The 13,281-nt window shown below is 37.0% G+C and overlaps 1 protein-coding gene across 1 annotated transcript in view; it reads right to left on the reverse strand.

The window, feature by feature from the left end:
* The window catches only part of fhip1aa (FHF complex subunit HOOK interacting protein 1Aa), a 36,425-nt gene extending 23,996 nt beyond the window's left edge, over nt 1-12,429 (reverse strand). The window contains exon 1 of the mRNA XM_065254695.2: nt 12,347-12,429. The gene's annotated coding sequence lies outside the window, so the exon portion shown is untranslated. The remainder of the gene's footprint in view (nt 1-12,346) is intronic.
* Nucleotides 12,430-13,281: the final 852 nt, after the last annotated feature.

A 13,281-nucleotide genomic window follows, 5' to 3' on the forward strand; every position in this document is an offset into this window, starting at 1 on the left:
CTGGTATTTAAATGAGGCCTAATTCTATTGCTGGCAAGTCATCCTGAGTTGTTTAGGTCAGAGAGAAAGTGCTGACTTGTGTGGATTTATTATGCCCTTCCCTGCAGAGAGCATAATCTGGCTCAGATTAGAGGGAAATGGCTGACTCACTCTATGATTGGGCAACATGTAAATCAACTGTTAAGAAAGTAGTGTTAAATATGGTACGAATATACATACATATGGTACAAATATACATACATAGAGATATATCTGTGATATGTACAGTATATACCAACACATAACAGAGTTTGATTTCTTATTAATTACATTTCCATGTATGTGTCATATCTCAAATATATTTAAAACAACAAACCTTTGTTATATCATGTGAAACACGTGTTATATCTCTGGCAGCTGCAACTCAGCTGTCTCAATGGTTGGCTGACACACATGCTATGAAAATTAACTGTCCTGCTACACCACAACTGCCTAAACAGGTTTAATGTGTTTGTACAACACAACAAATATCACAAAACATCAGAGTTTTTTGACAAAAGATACAGGTGCTTTTTACTTTATAAGTTTTATAACTTCAAAAAGTAATGTGATACTGGCCACGGTCAGGATATTTGTTTGGAGTCCCTTTGTGAATAACCCTCCTTTGAGAATAGGTTGGGTTTCATGCCCTGCAAGCCAAAGGGAGTGTCCTCTCTGAGGGTTTCATACTGAAGGGAGAGGTTGAGTGAGACAGAAACATAGCATGCAAGCCTGTTCCACCCTATCACAGAGATGTCATGACTGTTGAAGATTGTTTCTCAACATGTCATCCATTAGCACTAACTCAACGAATTTCACACCATGTGTCCCACTGCCATATGCCAAATAATAAAGTAATAAGACTAGATGATTTTAAATTATCTGAAGGTTAAATTATATGAAGAATCCTTTTATTTTTAGAAAAAGAATAATAAAAAAACAAGAATTAGCAACTATCCGAACTAAATTACCCAAAATGTTACATATACATGCTCTCTCTCTCATGCATGCATGCGTGCATGTGTGTGTTAAGAATTAAACTTGAACTGGCTCAATATTGTTGTATCTGCTGCTAAAAAAGCTGCTAAATGCCACCAAAAATGAAGATAATGCCACCGAAATTGAGATAATGTTACTAAGCAAATGCTATCGGCACAATCCATAAGAGTTTTACATTTGAGGCTGAGTTCTTCATATGTAAAATAATTATTCAGTAGAGTACTAAATAAAAAAAAGTTTATTTTTTACATTTTTTATGATTCCTTTTATAATGAATTTTTTTTTTGAAATTCCTATTCATTTCTTTATTTAAAACATATTAAAATTCAGAGAGGTTTATGTAAACTTATGAGGTTTACCTTCACTGTGCATAGGTGTGTGTACCTGGTAATTATCACGTTGTGGGGACTAAATAAAAACCATTACGTCTATGGAATGTCCCCACAAAACATGGAAACCAGTGTGTGTGTACAGTATATGTGGTTTAAGGGGATAGTATAATGTTGAGATTGACAGATTTATTGGCCGGGCCGATAATTTGGCCGTTTTTGATATATTTAAAGAAAATATTGGTAGATTTTGCGGCAAAATTAGTCAGATTAATAGGCATGCACATATGCGGGCACTTAAGCGAACTCGTAACACCGCTTCTTGTTGCCTGCAAGCAGATCGCTCCCTGAGGCTGCGTGTGTGACTGCAGCCGTGTCTCGTTCACAAACAGCTTTAGTAAACGATGGCGTGATCGCGCAAATTTAAAGCAGCAAGTACAACAGCGCGACGGCTTATGTCTTGCGATGCACCGTCCGTGCGGCCACAACGATTGGGCTCATTTAATGTGATTAATGAGAGATGATCCACGTCTCTAAATTGTTTCTCTCTGCTCTCCCTATTCCTTAAAATAAAACTGACATGATGGCGAAAGGTCGGAAGACCAAATCATATCCAGCGAGGAAATGTTTTCAGTGTTGTTACAGTAATACTTTGATACAGTTTTGCGTTGCCTAGCCTGGATTAGAACACAACGCTCCCGATTTCTGTCCAACACTGAACCCACAAGACGCCACTGTCAGCACAATCCATCACTCACAGCACCTCAGAAATGAGAATGTGCTTTGAGTGTGTTTAGAAAGATTTGCCCTAAATAACAGTCTAAACTAAAAAAAATTAAGTTTACTATGTTAACTTTATGATGAAAAAATAATTCATCCAGTCTACCAGAAAGATTTTATCCTACAAAACAATAAAAGCCATGGTAAAAAACTAGGGATGCTCCGATCGATCGGCCGCTGATCGTAATCGGCCGATAACGGCATTAAATGATGCGATCGGCACTCGCTAAATTTGCCGATCTCATGAGCCGATCTTTCTGTTTACTTTTGTCATCATAGCGTTCCTGATGCGGCTGCAATTAGAGACCATTTTAGACAGTGCAAGCATTTTGTAACCCGTTGCTCATGTGTGACGTGCAGATTTGGATCTCTCTCTCTGCCTTTACAGAGATATGCTTATTTTCTATGAGGCCGCGCTCCGGTCCTCAGCGCGATGCGTCTTCACATCCCTATCAAACAGCGTATACAACACATATCTATCGCGGACAATTGCATCCTCACGCCGAAAGTTTATTACTTGCATTCGTTTTAAAGTTTTGAAGGTTTAAACTTCCATTTTCCTCACAGTTGCTCTTGTTTGCGGACACCCGCCGCACACATACACAGCAGCCGGTCATCAGTGCACGTGAAGAGAACGATCTCTCCCACGTCTTAAAGCTACAGTATCCTGATTCATCTCTCAATAAAATTACTCTCTGCTCATCAGTGAAAAACTGTTGTACTTCATACGAATGAATGCGTGTATATTTAATTCATATAAGTTATTTAAATTACTTTTAACAGACATAAACCTTTTTAAAGGCATATTTCTCTTTGCAAGAAGAAATATTTGTTGTGCTTATTTATTTGATTCTCTATTAAAACAATAATATACCTAATTTATAGTTAGTTTCATTTCTACAAATAGTGTAAACTCTGCTAGATTATAGATAAAAGATTCCCATTCCACTGCCATTTTGTGATCGGCACTGATTGGCAGATCATGATCTTGGTGATCGGTAATCTGTGATTGGCCCCAAAAATGCTGATCAGAGCATCTCTACAAAAAAACAGAGCAAAGAGCAAGTAATGATGACAGCAGAGTGTCAGGTAATATGTGTGTCTGATAAATGCATGGTGTGGAGGAGGTTGTAAAACTCTTCAGAAAGTCATAATTGTTTTTTAATACTTTAGCTTAAACAGTGACATAGGCCAAACATATCAGCAAAGAAAATCGGCATCATATATCGGCCATCGGCTGCCCTGATTTCTAAATATCAAAATCAGCATCGGCCAGAGAAAAAACTATATCGGTCGACCTCTAGTTGATGACATGCTTATTATGCTATATAAACTAAACAGCTTAAAAAATATACATACTAAATGCCATGGTACTTGTTCATATAAGATTAAAGACTGCCAACTAGTGATGCACCGATGTATCGGCCGCCGATATTAATCGGACGATTTTTGATGAATTTGAAACCATCGGCATATCAGCAATAGCACGAGAAAGGCCGATTGTTTATTAATTAACTGCATAAAGAAATCCATTATATGTAAAAAATTAGTTAATGTTGTTAATAAAATAAATGCTGAATAGCAAAAACCACCTTTGAAGGTTGTCATGCTGTCTTATTATATTTGTTTTAGCTTAATTTGTGCCTCTCTTATTATGTTGGTCAGTTGAATGTTAATTAGATCCAATCCATGTTCAGTAAAAATAAGAAATAAACAGAAATTCAGAAATAAACTAGATAATAGACCAACTGTATAGTATTGTATACAAGTGTTTAATATCGGCATCGGTATCACACAGAAGTTGTCTGTTTAAATCTGTATCGGCCCCAAAAAATTAGGGGTGGGAATCGCTTGGACCCTCATGAATCAATTCAGAATCGATTCTTAGGGTCCCGATTCGATTCAGAATCGATTCTTGACGTACTAATTTGCATATCTGTGACGTCATTACGTCACATTTGCTTTCAAAGCCAGGTTAATGTTTGCGCTTTTGCTAGTCTCTGAACTGTCATATACTGTACTTTAATGCAACTAGGGATAAATAATGTCATTCTTATATACATACATGTCCTGTTTCTGTTGTAAGACATTAAAACCAGTAAAAATATTAATTTAACGTGACATATTAATTCTATATGTTAACTGGCATTAACTTCCACGAACGTTAAGCGTCTAATCATCATCATTATACACAGTGATTGGCAGTATTACTGTATTTATATAATGCAGCGCACCCAGCGACTGAATAACAAACTATGTGCATATTTTTACAGAAGTATATTCATGTTATATCTAAACAGTCTGCTGATGGTTTAGGGCAGGGGTGTCCAATACGTCGATCGCAAAGGCAATGCCGGTAGATCGCACAACTGCTGCTCCACGCGCAAAATTGTCATTATGGTCTTTTGGAGTAATTGTGAAACATGCAGGTCTTTTTCAGTTGCTGCGCCTTTCTTCTCAAATGTGTTTTGCCATGCCACTGCAGCTCAGTCGTCTTTAACTTCCAAAATTCACATGGATGCGCATTTTTGCCTCACGCAGTTTCTGATTCACACGCACGGTGTGTGTGAGCGAGCAAACGAGAGGGAGAGAGAGGCAGCGTAGCGCTGATTTGTATGCTTCTGATACTGTTTGTTTCACTAAACCGCATCTCCGCTATTTTAAGGAGTACTCGACATGTACTCAAGGATTTTTTTTAAAACTCCTCAAAAAGAATAGAGTAATGGTGACAGCCCTAAATTCAATGTAAAGATATATGCAGTATAGTCCTACAAGCATTTAAAGTGTTCTTTCTCTTCTGCTTTTGTAAGCTCCGCTATGCGCTCTTGCAGGGCGCGCTCTCTTAAGTTGTCCGTGTGCATCACCGCTCCCCCAGTTGAGTTCCGCCTTTTGGTTCTGATAACGTGACGTTATTTTGTAAACTAACATTTAAGAATCGATTCAGAATCGTCCCACGTCCGAATCGCGATTCATCTAAGAATCGATTTTTTTGCCCACCCCTACAAAAAATCCTATCGGTGCATCCCTACTGCCAACAGGTTTTTGTGATGGTTGGAGTTAGGGACTGAGTAGAGGAATAGAATATACAGTTTGTATAGTATAAAATGCATTGCGTCTATGAAGTTGTCCCCGTATATATCTATGTAGGGCTGGGCGATAATTCGATAACGATAATTTTACCGATATAAACTTTTTCGATAAAACGATAAGGACAGTTCGATAAGTGATCGATAATGTTTAAGCACTGTGCGTAATGTTGCGCGAGCACTTCCGGATGCGGCACGCGCTCTTGGTTTACAATCACAGTGACAGTCAGACTTGAAGGAGTGGAAGATGAGGCAAGTTATTTATTTATTAGTAGAGACCTATGAATTTCGCGATGCGGATAACGCGGACGGAATCACGGAATCCAAATGCGCGGAAACATTTTCTTGTGTGTAATGTTGGACGCGCAAACAGGGTTCGTCAAACACAGCAGACACAGGTGCGAGCAGTATACTTTACTTTCATTCAGCGTCCGCCTTGCGCACGCACACGTCCGCCCAGCTTTAAAAGTATATTTACAGGACATTCACAAATTCAGGAAACTGGGGAAAAGCAGCAGATCCACCCCTGCAGTGAATATAGTGTTTGGGTATGTGCGCTCCCACAGCAAAGTGACACCCTTGACATACATTTATCAGCGTGTATAGCTCGTATATGTATAACACACGCGTGATCACTGAACTAAGTTTTCTTTCTTGTTTAAGTGAACATAAACAGCTGTTACTCAGTATATTGAAACTTAAAGGAGTCTGTCTTGGGTCTTAAAGGGACAGTAGTCTGCTGCTTTTGTGTCAGAAATGTGTTGATTTCATAACAAATAGATTTACATTTAATACAGATGCATTAAAACAAGATTTTAGTATTTGTATTTGTCATGTTCTGAATAAAAAGTAGTTTAAAACCATTATTAACTGTCTGGTTTTTACAATTTTCATTCAGGAGCAAAAATCTGCCTTTAAATTTGACAGGAGTAAAGATTTGTTATTTATCATGATAATTATCGATATCGACTGATATGGAAAACATTTTCTCGATAATTTTTTGGGTCATATCGCCCAGCCCTATATCTATGTCACATGTCACTTAAATTTTCCCATTATCATGATTTTCTTAAATTTCCACTTAAATCATAAATTTAGATAAAACCATGCATAAGTTCCTAATAAGGTTACCAGCCAGTGGGCAAGTAATTAATTAGGGGTGCACCGAAATTTCGGTCGCCGAAAATTTCGGCCGAAAATGGCATTATCGGTTTCGGGCCGAAATAAAAAATCCAGCCGAAAATGTAAACCGAAAATGAATGTCAACCGCGCCCCTCCCATCTGTGCGCTAGCGCTTGGGTTTCACTCACGGTGATCAGTCGTCTCCCACCCCTCCCCTTCGTGCTCAAGCAGGTTTCACTCACGGTCGAGCTGTTTGCACGCGTCTGCAAAGATTAAGCATGTCTTGATGTGTAAACTTTAGAGAGAGTCGAGCTAATGTGTCTCATACTGTAATCCATTAACATACATTTGGCGAATAAAGCAATGAAACACAACGTAACGTTTTTATGTGGAGCGACTGTTGCGCTGTTTGGGATTCACCCTCGGTCTCTGTATGTGCATGCGTTTAAGTGCCCTCGGTAGTGCACATACGAGAGAAACGCGTTTAAAAACAAGCAAACATAAAATCTCGCTGTTATTGACAGGGCATATATAAACAAAATTCTCTCCACAGTATTCTTTTTCTAATAAAAACATTTGTTTATGTCTTAAGTGTATGCATAGATTACAGTCAGATTAACCTACTTAAGTCTGTGTCATTAATGTTAATCAAACAACCCATGACAAAGAGACAAATAGCTCTAAAAAATAAATATATATTTAATTGATTGTGTTATGATTCATTTAATTTGATTTCTGTACCTAATGCTAATTTCAGCCCTTATTAATGTACAACTTTGTTATTTTTTAAAAATGCTTGCTAGTTCTTTATTGTTTATTAGATTTTTCCCACCTGCTTTTTGCTGATCCGAAAAATAATCTGATCTGTGCCTCAAAAACTGTAATGTGATCCGAACTGTGAGTTTTTTTATCCGTCACAAACCCCTAGTAAATTTAGTACACAGTGATGGCCATAAATGCAATTGTACTAATAACTGGCATAATAATTTATTTCGGTGTTTCGGTTTCGGTTTTTCGGCCTTGGTTTCCTTTTTTCGGTTTTCGGTTTCGGCCAAGAATTTTCATTTCGGTGCATCACTACAAGTAATGCTGCTTTATTCACTCGTCAAACCCAATTTCTAGCATTTAACACTTGCCACATGTTCATTTTGGACTCTGGCAGAAATGTGTGGTTTTGATCTCCTAGCATATGCCTTTAATGATGAGAACACCTGGCCCACTTTCTTTCACACAGACACCCACACTAAAAAGACACCTGAACAAATCAAAGCAGGCATGTTTGTCATGATCAAGCACTGTCTGAAGACACATGAGAGGAATACTGATCCCTGGTGCCCATGGCGATCGTGTCACGCGAGGCCTATAAAAGTGACAGTGGCTGCTGAAAAATGTACATGGCTTGCACAGAAAAGAAAAATACTGGCTTTTTTAAACCCTTAAGCGTGGTAGCACAGCACTGACCCTGCAACTCATTTAAGGATTGATTGACTGATTGATTAAACAATTCAGGTTTTAATTTTTCTAACCTGAATTTTTACAGGAAAACACTAGCAAAAGTGAAAATAAGACCAAATATGACCAAATGGTGGAACAGATAACCATAACCCTTACTGAAATTGTATGGCCATGACAATAAATATACTGTATATAGTTCAAAACACCTGTGTTAAAGGTTTCACTGTATGCATGCATGCAAGATGCAGACACGTCACACGTGTTTAGACAATTCTCAGATTTTAAGGCAAGAGACCTCATCTGCATGAATAACAACACACCACCTGTTTCGTCCCCAATTGGTGGGTTCTTTACAGGCTTAGAGGTAACTCGGGAGTCAGGATCGGTAACTATGGAGATATTAGCATCCCGAGTGGTACCTTAAACAAGGAAGAGGGGTGTGGAGGTAATGAGACGATTTACATAATGCAAGGAACAATGCAAATAATGCATGTTTGCATGCTTTTGTGTAAACATTGTAAAATATATTATTGACAAACTGCTGTTTGTCTTTTCATCTTCGGTTCACAAATTCAATCCTATTCACAGTCATTGGTGACGTAAAGAAAATCGTATTTCACTATAATATTGAATACTGACAAAACCCACTGAACAAAAGCAATGCTGTCAGATTTTATACAACTACCTGTTACACTGAGATAAAACAAACTATGGTGGCCTCTTAAGACAAACAAAGAAACAGCTGTCTGCCTTTTGCGATAAAACACACAATAAATTCTAACACCATTGTGTGAAAAATACTGGATGCCAGAAGGTGAACTTAGTATTTATTAAATTAATTAAAACTAAATTACTATTTTAATATCAGTGACCAAAAAAATAGGTGTTGCAATTTGGAGATCACATGACCATTATAAGAGTTACTTATAATAAAAGCAACAACACTTTCACCACTTTTCTGTTGCCCAGGGCGTTTACAAAACATAAAAGTATATCTAAACAAAACAAGCAAACTGAACAATACAAAACTACAATACTACAGACACAAGCTAAGAACAGAGCTCAAATCAACAAAAGGACAGTATTGAGTGATTGAGTGTGTTTACATGCACAAAAATAAGTGGATATCTAGCAAAAAATCTAGCAAGAAACTGAACAAACTCCGAAGAATGTTACGTTTCTCACATGCAGTGACATCACCGCCTACAGTCCGCCTAGTCATTTAAAAAGCTAGCAAACATTTCTCAAAAGCTATATTTCTGCATCTCTTCTCATGTCTGCAGGAAATATACTACAAGATTTTTTATTTTGTAGTGTCTCTATCAACAGCATGAGTCAAGACAAGAGCAGACTTTTATTTATCCTTTACACAAAGCCAGTTAAGGCCTTTACATGTGACAGTATAAGACTAAGAAAATCAGACAAACAGCCTCTATAGCTACAGATCGCACTACCGCATCCACAACAATATGTGAAAATCAATATAAACTCCAATGCCATTGGAATAAAGAAGTGCCTTCCAAAAGTAAACAAAAACCTATCTGTGAGCACAACTGTATACCCCCAACTATTTAGACTGCCATATTGCCACACATATGTGCAGTATGCGCATATGGTCTACCAATATAATACTTGCTCCCATTGTACTGTATAGACTTCAACTAACCAAAGAAATTATTTTGTGCTTCGTAGATTTTAAACAACATGAGGATGACTATTTTCATTTTAGCTTGAACTAATAATTTAACACGAGAAACTAATCATCGTCTGAAGATACACAAAGTAAACAACATACAGTAAACAGCCCTGAAATCCAGATCTAACAGGCACACTACAGCTTTATTATGAATGGGTGGTATGTTTAATGCTCACTATCTATATGAGCGAAGGGTGGAAAGAATGTTTGCACAACACAGAGATTCCTTATCACATGGTTGACCTCACAACGCAAGATTCATGTTTTCTGCAATTACATGAGCCTGATGAAACGCTGAGATGAGAGAGAGGGAGAGAGAGACGGGGAGACAGAAAGAGAGAGAGAGGAAACAGATCGAGGATGATAAAGAGACGACGCTTTTTGAAGTATGAACACTTGCTTCATTCCCATTGAGACAGTTTTTACATGATGAAAGTATTCAGCGGGAGTCTCTGATGATTCAATCTGTGGAAACAGTACTTCCTGAATAGTACATATACTTTTGTACGTGTGATTTTTAACTTTTATCACATAATACTGCAGTAAAGGTCTAAATTGAACTTCTGGACATTGGAGAAGAAAAAAAGGTTAAATAATGTTTAGCGAAAATCTTGACAATCTTATTTTGAATGAAATAATCACTAATCAGTATGCCAAAATACTGCAATATCTGTTATGCCACCTAATCTGGCTATACTTATGGCAGCCAAAATGTTTTGAGTATACTTACAAATATAGTGAAATCGCTGATATGTGTTAAAAATATCCCCCAGATATAAGTAACTGCAGTTTATAAAGTTTTAAATATAGATATTGTTCTTAAAAAAATGACAAAGATTACTCCCAAAAGGCCTGTATTAACCCCCGGAGCTGTGGATAACGTCTGTAAAGGTTGGATGCACTTTTTTGGGCTTGGAAGTCATGGACCCTGTTTTCTACCGTTATAAAGCTTGGAAGAGCCACTGAGCCAGGACATTTTATAAAATAACTTAAATCATGTTAGTCTGAAAGATGATGGATATATGCATCTCGGATGGCTTAATGGCGAGTAAATTATGGGGTAATTTTCATTTTTTTCACTGAAATATGGCTTTATCCCTTCTGTATCACTATAGAAGTATTGTCTTAAGAACGGTTGAAACTTAAGCTGAAAGTAGCTTATATTACTACTCTTATTATGGCGAATGACTTCATTATTTGTTGTTTTTCAAACTTTTGTAAGCAGCTTTAGAAGTGTCTGCTAAATGCCTAAATGTACATGTCAAGAGACAAATATTATTAGCCTAGTTTGAAAACAATGGAAATTATAAGATCCACACTAATATGATGAAAGAAATCTGTAAGTGTGTGTGCTTTAATCCCTTGCACAAGACAAAACTGAACCAGGCTGTGGCATGCCAAGGGTGGAAAACATTTAGCCTTCCTCTAGGTCACTGGTTGTCAAACTTTTTCCGCTTGCGGCCCAACTGTATGGTGCACTTCTTCGCGGCCCCCCAAAGAAAATTTAGGACAAAAAAATGTTCTAATATTTTTCAAAAATAAAACAAAACATATTAAGTTATACAAAGTAGTGCTGTTGGCTAGTAGCCTTATTTTTTTTTAGGTTTATTTACACAGAATTCATGCTAAATGAATGTATTTTATAAAATGTCATAAAACTGGGGCCCCCCTGGCACCATCTCGCGGCCCCCAGTTTGAGAACCACTGCTCTAAGTTGTATGCCACAGTACTTGAGAACTTGCAACAAATTAATACAGTATTATACAGGAAACAGGATAATATCATTAAGTCTTCCATTGTTTTTAAATCGTAATTTTTTTTTTTCATTTTTGGCCAAGGACTGTTATTCACCGCAAAAAAAAAAGAAAAATCTGAAATTTTTCTGTATTTAAAACCAGACATTCCTTTATATACAGCTCAGTAGCTGCAGGAATGTGTCATAAACAATCTTTGGAATGACGCATTACAGACATAATTCAGACAATAGTGGAGATAACAGAATCCAAGTCTTTGTTTTTGCAAGGGAAAAATCAACCAAAATTGTTTTTAAGTGAAGTAACTGGGACTAATTTCTTTCCTTTCAGGTCAGCATGGCTAAAACAAGTCCCATGAGTAGATCAAAGAGGTGAAGGCAGTAAAACCACAAGTGTGTGTATGAATTCTGTCACCTGTTATGAATGGTAAACATCAGACACAGAAAGCCTCCCTCCTCCCCATCTGCATTATTAACAACAGTCTTGAGTACACTTCTCTTTTAACTTGTATTCTTCTCATTCTCTCCTCACTCCTGTAAACAACACTGTCCCTGAATATACAGATGCTACTCTCATCATTCAAGCCTTTAAATAACACTTCCTATATAAAACAATCTATAATATAATATAATAAATAGAGGGTATACAGTGATAGTAAACATGATATGAGAAGTAATATAATACACTAATCTAAATTTTAATAAGTATGCATTCTGGTTTAGGTTCTTGTTTGATCAATCTAATGACCAAACACAAACAAATCGTCTGCTTTACATATTCAATGTCATATGACACCAGCTAACAAGAAGCAAAATTATCAGTTTAGGACATTAAATGTGCTATACTAGAAAAAGTTCAAGCATGAGTAGGTGTATGGATGACTACAAACTAGTGTATTTAATACAGTACGAAGTTAATCAACAGGTAGTTGTATTGTACGTTAGTCATGGCTGTTTGCGTCCATATATGTTTTTCCAGACTAGACCAACCTGCACTTCATGTTAGTTCTGAAACTATCACCCTCGACACACAATGATTACGCGTTAAATAAAAACAAGACAGTTAAAAAAGAACAACAATATGAATGGTTTACTAAATAACACATACCTGGCCTTTAAAGTCCAAACGCTCATTTTCGCCGACACCTGACAGAACTTCGACGCAGTGCCGCTCTTCCATGTGTTATATCCACTGATCTATATAAATGACTGGATTGCGCATAGAACGCTTGACGTAACTGCGTGACGTGAAGCCAGCGCAGAGTTCGAGCCGCCATCTTGGTATACCCAACCGGCAGAGAGCGCCATTGACTTCCATTCAAAATCATGATTAAAATTTACCCCCTTTACAGCGTATCAGTTACACAAGGTTAATTTTTAGGATATGTGTACGTTAATTATTTGTTAATTCTGGTGTTATTTGCAATGTTTATGTTTTAATCGGGCAGGATAATGGATTTATAAAAAACCGTTAAGGTGAGTGTGTCTGTTGCATTTGTTAATGACACGGGTATAAATAAAGTTTTTTTTGACATTCAGCTACACTGTGACGGTCAGCGTTATTTCTTTAAATAAGTTTAGATAACATAATTACAAAACTAGCAAATTATTGCATGAACATACGGTACAAAGCATGATTATTTATATAGATTTCAGAATGAGCACGTTTATTGTCATTAATACTAAATATGCTGCGGTCTGTCTGCTGATCTGATACTGTAATAAAGATGAATTTATAATAACTGATTAAAACGCAAAATGTACAACTTTCAGTAAATAACTATTTACATGCTTTGGACGTTTGTGTTGTAATAATGTACAGGGTAAGTTCACATATAAAAACGAAGACGAGTAAAGTGATGTTTTATCATTAAAATCTGATAACGTCCATTGATTTAATAGAACGTTTGGGTATACCAACATGGCGGCGCGGTGGCTTCACAAGTGTGACGTCATGCGCAATCCAGTCATTTATATAGATCAGTGGTTATATCCCACAAGCACTGGAACGGTTATAAGATCATCACAAAATCGCGCTTATTC

Source organism: Paramisgurnus dabryanus, chromosome 4 (genome assembly GCF_030506205.2).
Source record: "Paramisgurnus dabryanus chromosome 4, PD_genome_1.1, whole genome shotgun sequence".
In the NCBI taxonomy this organism is placed as follows: domain Eukaryota; kingdom Metazoa; phylum Chordata; class Actinopteri; order Cypriniformes; family Cobitidae; genus Paramisgurnus; species Paramisgurnus dabryanus.